Raw genomic sequence first — 9,063 nt, 5'->3', positions numbered from 1 at the left:
CGGAGAAATCTTAGAACTTTATTTCTCCATAACTCAACCTACTATCCTTTATTTTGGAACAAATACTTTGATAATTAGGTTTTTTTTCTTATTTTTTAAACAAATATTTACATGAATTCAATCATCCTAATCTGCATTTTTAAGTTAACTTTTTCAGATTTCATAAAAGTAATTATTCTTAGATCAATTTTTGATGCTGATTCTGAAAATGACTTTTGACGAAAATGACGTCCATCACGTCAGGTGTTTGAAGAAAAAAAATAAAAAGTCATCTTCAATATTTAAATTAGTGTAATCGAGAACCAACCATTATTTAATGAAATGATACTGGAGTCAACTTTTATGCCCAATCTATTAAAATTAACCACGGTCTCGAAATTATGAGCAATTGCATAGGGAAAAATGTTTAAGGGAGAACGATTGCTTTTAAAAGAGGTAGTGTTGCATATCATCTCTTATGTAATTTTTAATGCAGAGAATAAAACTAATTTCAAGTTCATACTATCATCTGTTTCAAGGTTATCAGCAATTTTATAAAAAGTCTTATGAGGTGAAATTCAACCTCGTATCCATAAAAATGCTTATAACTTACGCATCAAATTGCAATTAATTTTATTCGATTCAGCTTTCAAATTACATAAAAAACTACCTCGATTTATTTTTTAAAAACTGAGGATTCCCACTAATGAAGTAAGTGAAATATGAGTATTAGCTGCATAAAAACGTTCATAACCGTAAAATAAGTGACTGTATTAACTTTCAATCGCTTTATTCGACTCATCTTAATACTCTAATAAGTAATAATACTCTGCTTTATAAGTAATTAACAAGGGTTAATAGCGAAAACACTATGTGTTAGAAGAAAACTAATAATAGGAAAAAGTGAGCAAAAAGCATTTTTAATTTTCAATTATCAAATATGCAAACTCATATTATCAGCAATTACAAAAATTCATTAATTTATTAAGTAAAATAATTTTTTTCGTTGAAATAAAAGAGGATTATATACATACTTATTAACTATGAGTAACTAACTTCATTTGGGTATTTTCAAAAGTGATTTTTTTTCTTCTTATAAAAAAGTAAACTAAAATATATATTTAAATAACTTTTACGTAAGAATATGATTCCAATTGTTAAGGGTTAATAATTTTTAAACTTTTTTTACTGTCTAATTTCCTGCGGTGCACAATCAACTAACCAGCCAACTAACGATGTGATGTAAACGACAGCATCTAAACAAAATAAAATTATTTCATATAAAAAAAAATCAGAAATTTGAAATAGCGCCAAGTTTTTGACGCGCTTAATCTTAATATAATTATTCGATGGTTAATGCTACAGATTTCCACTTTGTTTTAAAAATCCCAATATTTTTCAAATACCATTAAGAAACGCGAATTTTCCCTTTTGACGCTCTGCTAATGACTTTTCGGTCGTTTTTTTGATGGTTATTGGTGCGGATTTCTACGTAGTTTTTAAAATCGTGATTTTTTTAAAAATACGTTTTAACGTCTTTTAAGTTTTGAATGGTGCATTCAAATAAACACATTTAGACGTACTTTAGTTGCGCAAACCGAAATGACATTTGATCCTTTTTTCGGCAGTTACTGCTACACATTTCTACGTGGTTCTTAAAATTGCGATATTTTTAGCCAGATATTATTACGAATCGCGAGTATCGAATCTCTCATTTAGCTAACCACTTTTGACGTAGTCTATTTGTGCCAATTTTATCGCGAATTCAAAATATTTTTCAATCGTTATTTTGACAATTATTGCTACGCATTTCTACATGGTTTTGAAATTTCGGATATTTTTAATACGTTATTTTTACTACACTTTAATTTCGTATCCTCCATTTAAATACACCATTTTTTGATGCGATTTATTCGTGCCAATTTCAACGTAAATACAAAGTGATTTTTAATGTTTTTTTCGGTAGTTACTACTACCCCTTATGAAAAAATCGAGGTATAAATGAGGTATAAACGAGGTATATTTTAAAGGTAGAAAGGAGGTTGTTATTTAAATACGTCGTTTCAAATGCATAATTCTTCTATAATTTCTATAATTTTAATAGATTGATTTAAATCATCTTAAAATAGCACTTATCCAAATTCTACAGTCAGTAAAAATTATTTATGGGAACTCATACTCATATTTTTAGAAGATAGTTGTCTAAGGTGCTTGAATTTTTAAAGCTATAAAACTACAAATTTAAATAATTAGTCAGCTGAAATTCAAAGTACTTTTATTTAAAACTAAAATTTCACTTTTTTTACAAACCAACAAAATTATTTTAAATACTGTTTCCGTCTACATGTTGAAACTTGTAATTATTGGAACCTAAAAGGAAAAAAAATATAAATTAGTAAGAAAGTCATATTTACAATAATAGTGGCAGGTCTTAAAATATTAGAAAGTATTTTTTTTATCATTTAAATTAACTGGATGAAATTAATTTTCCTTTTCAGATAAATATCTTCTGCCATTTCTATTCAATCCTCGTAGCTAAAAAGCATGACATGTATCACAGCCACAAAATAAAATACACTGAAGACAGTATTACCATTAACAACATTTACAGAAATTCAAATATACAGGGTGTTTATAAAGTCCCGGACCCATTTTGATGTTTAATAACTCATAAAATAATAAAGATAGATTAAAATTAATAACATAAATGGTTAGATAGACTCAAAAACTTTCATGAACCTTGTCAATGAACTTCCACGTGTGCCCCCTTCGTCGCACGGAGAATATCAAGTCGATAGTCAATTTCACGCCAGGTAGCGGCAAGCATGTCGGCATCCACAGAGGCTATTGCGGTTGTAATTCTGGCTTTTAGGCCATCAATGTTCGACACGATCCTCCTGTAAACATTGTCCTTTATAAATCCCCAAAGAAAAAAGTCCAGCGGCGTTATATCAGGTGATCTGGGTGGCCAAGGAATTGGACCTCCTCGCCCAATCCATCTTCCTGTAAAATGGTCATTCAAAGAACTACGAACGATGATACCCCAATGAGGTGGTGCACCATCTTGTTGCAAAAAGACATGTGGCTGAAGCTCTTCTAGTTGTGGAAATACGAAGTTTTCCAACATGTCTAAGTATACGACTGATGAGATTGTCTTTTCTGTAAAAAAGAAAGCTACCTCTCGTGAAATTGACTATCGACTTGATATTCTCCGTGCGACGAAGGGGGCACACGTGGAAGTTCATTGACAAGGGTCATGAAACTTTTTGAGTCTATCTAACCATTAATGTTATTAATTTTAATCTATCTTTATTATTTTATGAGTTATTAAACATCAAAATGGGTCCGGGACTTTATAAACACCCTGTATAATTCCAATCTTATTATGCAATTTTAACACTTTTTATTTTTCTATACATCTGTAACATTATGGTACTTGTAAGTTTAATAATTAGATTTCCTTCCCTTTCTTTTTTAAAAATCTTTAAACTCAATAAACCTAGTCTATATTTTTCAACTTTTTGTCAGACTTCATGAAACTAGCAGCTTTTTTTTAAATTTTTGACGCTGATTCTGAAAAGGACTTATGTTATTGTCAATCACATCAGAGTTTCTTAAAAAATAGTTATTTTAATAATTTTTAATCAATGTAATCAAGAATCTACAATCGTTTAATAAATTAAAATTTTAAAGTTATGTACCAATTTTTATTCTTTTTTTACACTCAATCGAATAGAACAAATTACAAGCTGATAAGGAGCATTTATTTTAAAGTTGTGAGTAATTTTATGTGAGGAAAATGTCTAAGAGAGAATGATTTGAAATAATACTTTTAAAATAAGTTGAGTATAATATCTCCTATATAACTTATAATACCGAGCAGAATAAAACTAATAGTTAGTTGTTACAAACACTTGTTTAAATATAAATACACATCCCATAGGATGAAACTCAAAATAATGCATATTACTTTCAACAATAAATGTTTTTATTTGCAATTGATTTTATTCAATTCAGGATTAAAATTGCATACTATACTGACTTATTTCTAAAATATTTAAGATTTCCGAAATTCGCACATTTTTGAAGTAGTGAACCATAAACAGCTGCATGAAAAAGCTCATAACCTTGAAACAAATTGTCATATAAACTTGAAATCGGATTTAATTTCATTCTGCCCAATATTCTAATAAGTAATAACAATCTGCTTAGTAAATAATTAACGTGGGTAAAATGCGAGAAAATAACATGTAGTGAAAATAGCAGTTTTGTGATCAAACATGAAGAAGTGAGCTAGTACAGTTACTAGTTTTCAATTATCAAATATCTAGCAAACTATTGTTATCAACAATTACATAAATTCTGTAGTTTATTAGGAGAGATTACTTTTTCTTTTAGGTATAAATTCAGAACTATATCCTAGGGGAAGGCTGAGCAGTAGCTTGCTTGTCTCTTCTTCTGCGCCGCCGCGCATGTGCTATTTACAGCCTAGGCCATCTCAGTAATATCAGAGAACTGTGGATAAGCTCTGAAAATATATATATATATATATATATATATAAACAATAATATAAACTTTGCAACAAATATCCAAACGATAAGCATACAGCTATAGTAGAATTTCAAAGCAAAATTGCTATTTTAAAAATCTTTCAATTTTCAATGATTTATTTATAAGAGAAATTGTGAACATTTTTCTCAATTAATCAGCGTGCATACTGCTACGTTAAAACATATACATTTAAGCAAAATAAAAAGAATAGTTCTATTTGACTGAACTACAAACAATAAAATATACTGTGCATAACCTGCTGTAACGATTCACCAGTAATGTTACCCAAAACAGTGACGAGAAATATTTCGGTTATTCTCTCTTATTGCTAAGCCTACAACGATAGCCTCTAAGAATATCCTCCAACTTAAATTATTTAAGATCAGGACGCGTCGTTAAAACAAAAATAATAAAATTTAAGTTTCAAAATTGAAGCATATTTGATTAAAAGTGATAAAACTAAATTAATAAATGTCAAGCACACTTACCGAATTTCGAATAGACTTTCGATTGTCAACACACACGCCATTTGCCGGCTCGCATGGAACTCTGGGAAGTGAGTTAGTTAATATGAAGTGTACTTTAAGCAACCTTAAAACAAGCTTAGGTATAAATAAAATGACTTCAACACCTCAATAAATACCTCACTCTCTTTAGTTGAAATAAGGTATATTTTTTTATACCTCATAAATACCTCAATATCGTTAGTAGAAAAAAGGTATATTTTTTATACCTCGTAATTACCTCACTCTCGTTAGTTGAAATAAGGTTGATTTTTTTATACCTCATAAATACCTCTTTTGTTACAAGTGTAAGAGAAACAACCTCGTATACCTTAAAAATCATCTTATCAGTCTGGATGATTTGAAGTGAATTTAAAACAACCTCAAAATAAGCTTAGGTATAAATAAAATGACTTCATATACCTCAATAAATACCTTTTTATCGTTAGTTGAAATAAGGTAAAAATTTTTATACCTCAAAAATACCTCTTTTGTTACAAGTGTAAGAAAATAAACCTGGTATACCTTAAAAATCACCTTATCAGTCTGGATGATTTGAAGTGAGTTTTAAACAACCTCAAAACAAGCTGAAGTATATATAAATCAACCTCGTACACCTTAATTACAACCTTTACAAGGTATAATTTTTATTGCTGTTTTCTCTGCAACCTTAAATATACCTCAAATATACCTCAAAACAACCTTAATACCTCAAAAATACCTCAAATCATCCTTAAATATACCTTAAATTTTCGTAAGGGACGCTTCTCCGCCCGATTTAAATAATTCTGATATTCTAATACTATATTACACGCTAGTTTTGAATCGCGCATTAAAAAATACTTTTTGACATTCTTCATTTGTCTTGTGCCGTTTTAACATAAATATAAGTGGATTTTCGAAAGCTTTTTGTCATTACTCCTTATGATTTTGAAAATCCTGATCTTATAACAAAATATTACAATTCTAGAATCTCCAATCTGTTTAAATTTTTTTGTACACTAAAAAGCATTCTTTTTAATACATAAAATTTGCAAAACCTTTTATAATTTATTTAAAATAAATTTTTTAAAGTTGAAGTATATTTCCCACTAAATGTGGAATCCAATTTTGCATTGCAAGGTTTTTTTTTTATTTTTAATTTAAATAATTTTAAATTTTCTTCAAAGTATTTAACTTGCGTATATTTTAATCACTGGAATATTTTAAAAAAAATTTAAATCTATGAACATTAAAGCTTTTGACTGTTAGAATTTATGTTGAAATGAACTTATGTATTATATAACTTAACAAATGGTCACCTTGGGACATTTTTACTTTTGGTCTTAAATTTTAAATTATCTTTTAGTTCTCTTAGATTCAGATAAATGTCAGCATCACCTAACCTTGGCATCACCTATTTTGATTCCTATTCAGCATCACCTATTTTGATTCCATTGATTAAGCAGGTAAGAATTTATTAAGATTTTTATTTTTGAAGCATGTTTATTTACTTTCATATATAAGTTTAATTAGTTGTAGAAATAAATTTTAATGAAATTATTTTTAATAAAAGGTAGTATAATGAAGTATAAAGCTTTCCGTTCAGAAGTTATTAAATTTAATTGTTCTAATGCTAAGCCTAAAAGTATGATATTTTAAAATATCCCATTGAGCACCTTGAGACAGATGGAGGTGGCCCACCTTGGGACACTAGATATGCATAATTAATCCTTATTAAAAATAGATTTTTAGCAAAAAGATATTGTGCATGCAAATTATTTGTTAATTTATATAATCTGTGTTTATTAATAGTTATTATTTCTTATTTTANATGAAATTATTTTTAATAAAAGGTAGTATAATGAAGTATAAAGCTTTCCGTTCAGAAGTTATTAAATTTAATTGTTCTTCAAAAAGTATAAAAATAATGCAGCAGTTTGGGCAAAAATGTTGAAAAAGCTGCTGCAAATTTTATCAGGGGAAATGACTTGTAAGACAGCTGTTGAATTCTACAGGAATTGGTAAGACCACTCTGAACCGCCATTTTATTTCCTTTTAAAAAAGAGAGCAGCCAAATTCTAACTTTAAATATATTTTAAATATACAGAGTCGCAAAATATACACAGATGAGGAAGAAACAAATTTGGTACAGTATATGTTACAAGCCTCCAAGTACCATTAAGGATTAACAATATGTGATGCACATGCACTTACATATGAGTGTGCTTCACCAAACCAAATGAACATTCCTCCAAACTGTGAGAATCAAAAAAAAATCTGGGAAGATGAGTATTTAATACTCTCAGAATTAGTTAGATATACATCCAGAAGAAAACCAGCAATTAGTGATTTATGCAATGATAACAGTGATGACGATGCTTGCAGCTTAGATTAAATGAACAGTGAAAGTGACAACAAAATATTTAACGATAAGAAAAAAGTTCATCTACAAAAAAGTAGTGAAATAAATTACATATTGGAGATTTTGCTCATATCAAATTTGCTGGAAAAAGATCTGTTGTTGCCTTTGTAGGTTGCGTTGAAAGAGTTGATGAAGATGAGTAAGAGTTATCAGTTTAGAGAAGAGTGAATCAATTTGCAACATTTATTTATTCCGAAAAAAGAAGGCAAATCATACATAGATTCAAATGACATTTTGTTAAAAAAGCAGAGCAAAGCTTTGAACGTTCTTTAGGTTTTGTATTTGATTCTGAACAATTGGATTTGCATACAAGAAGATGAAACTAACAAAATAAAACTTTATTAACAACACTAAAAAATGTAAATTTATTTAGTTATACTATTTTTAGAAAATTTCTACTTAACTTTTCACATATTTTCAACTGTCCCAAGGTGCCTCAATAGGAGGTACACCTTGGGACAAATAACAAGGTAACTAAAAAATTTTTTTAATTTTTTTATGACAGGTAGAAAATCAAAACCTAGCTAAAAATGTTTTCAAATGTTACAAGAATACCAGGTAAAATTTTGACAATGATTGATCAAAATAAAAAAAATTAAGAAAAATGAAAATAAAAAATTGTCCCAAGGTGAGTCATTCTCCCCCACCATCAAATTAATCCTGAGTTCATTAGAAACCCAAATATCGAGCTGGCTTACATCCGACTCTTGAACTTTTTTTTACTGACCTTCGATCTCTCGTGTCATATAAAGTAGGGTTTGCCTGTATCAGTGTGTTTATTTTGTCATCATCACTCTAAGTAGGCCTTCCTGAGAAGCACCTTTCAAATCAAACACCAACATGAAATTTCTTGAACTAGTTACTGCACTGACATTTTCGTAACTTAACGTCACCATAAACTTTAAGCAATTTTCCCTCCGTCTTTTCTAGAATGTTAAATTGACTTTTTAATAAATTTTAAACCTCTGCACATTTAATTAATTTTACTTCAATATCTAACCTGAATTATTATTCAACAATTTACACTTTATTTTCTACCCTTCATTTGTATTTAAACTTGAAATTTTGTTTTGTTTACATAAGGAAAATGTTATGTTTTGTAATGAAACTTTACTGTTAATCATTTCTTTTCCATCTCTTTTTTTCTTCAAAACCACTTTCCATGCTGTTTTCTTTCTCACTTCATCTCTATTCATCTTCTTAACTAATTTTTTGATAATAATTAATTTTTAATTATCAGCTAATGCTTTGTTTTTCAAAATAAATTTTGATCTTTTTTTTAAAAATTATTTCAATTTTTTTTAAACACAAATTGACGTGAAATGTCATCAGAACAATCAAATTTTTTAATCAAAAGGATAACTGAATTAAATTTTACAACTATTAAATCGGTCTTTCATTATAAATAGGTTCAGGTTATGACAACCAGACATAGATAAAATGAAAAAATTTCTGAAAACACAAAGTCTCAATTAAAAAACTTCCTACGAGCAATTTATTGGCATTTGTAACTAGTTTCAAACTCACAGTCACTTCCTAATAAACAAAATTTGTTTGAAAATCACTTTAAAAAAATGCTTCAATTTAAATATATATATATATATATATATATTCCCAATAATACA

The 9,063-nt window shown here is 28.4% G+C and overlaps 1 long non-coding RNA gene across 1 annotated transcript; it reads right to left on the bottom strand.

Moving 5' to 3' along the window:
- Positions 1–2,237: 2,237 nt before the first annotated feature.
- Positions 2,238–5,256, bottom strand: LOC122269202 (uncharacterized). Its single transcript, XR_011638341.1, has 3 exons — positions 5,020–5,256; positions 4,366–4,507; positions 2,238–2,349 (listed from the first exon to the last, which is right to left on the bottom strand). It is a non-coding gene; the product is annotated as an uncharacterized lncRNA (long non-coding RNA).
- Between the last annotated feature and the right edge of the window lie 3,807 nt (positions 5,257–9,063).

Source organism: Parasteatoda tepidariorum, chromosome X2, assembly GCF_043381705.1.
Source record: "Parasteatoda tepidariorum isolate YZ-2023 chromosome X2, CAS_Ptep_4.0, whole genome shotgun sequence".
Classification (NCBI taxonomy): Eukaryota; Metazoa; Arthropoda; class Arachnida; order Araneae; family Theridiidae; genus Parasteatoda; species Parasteatoda tepidariorum.
This window is presented reverse-complemented; position numbering and strand designations above follow the sequence as displayed.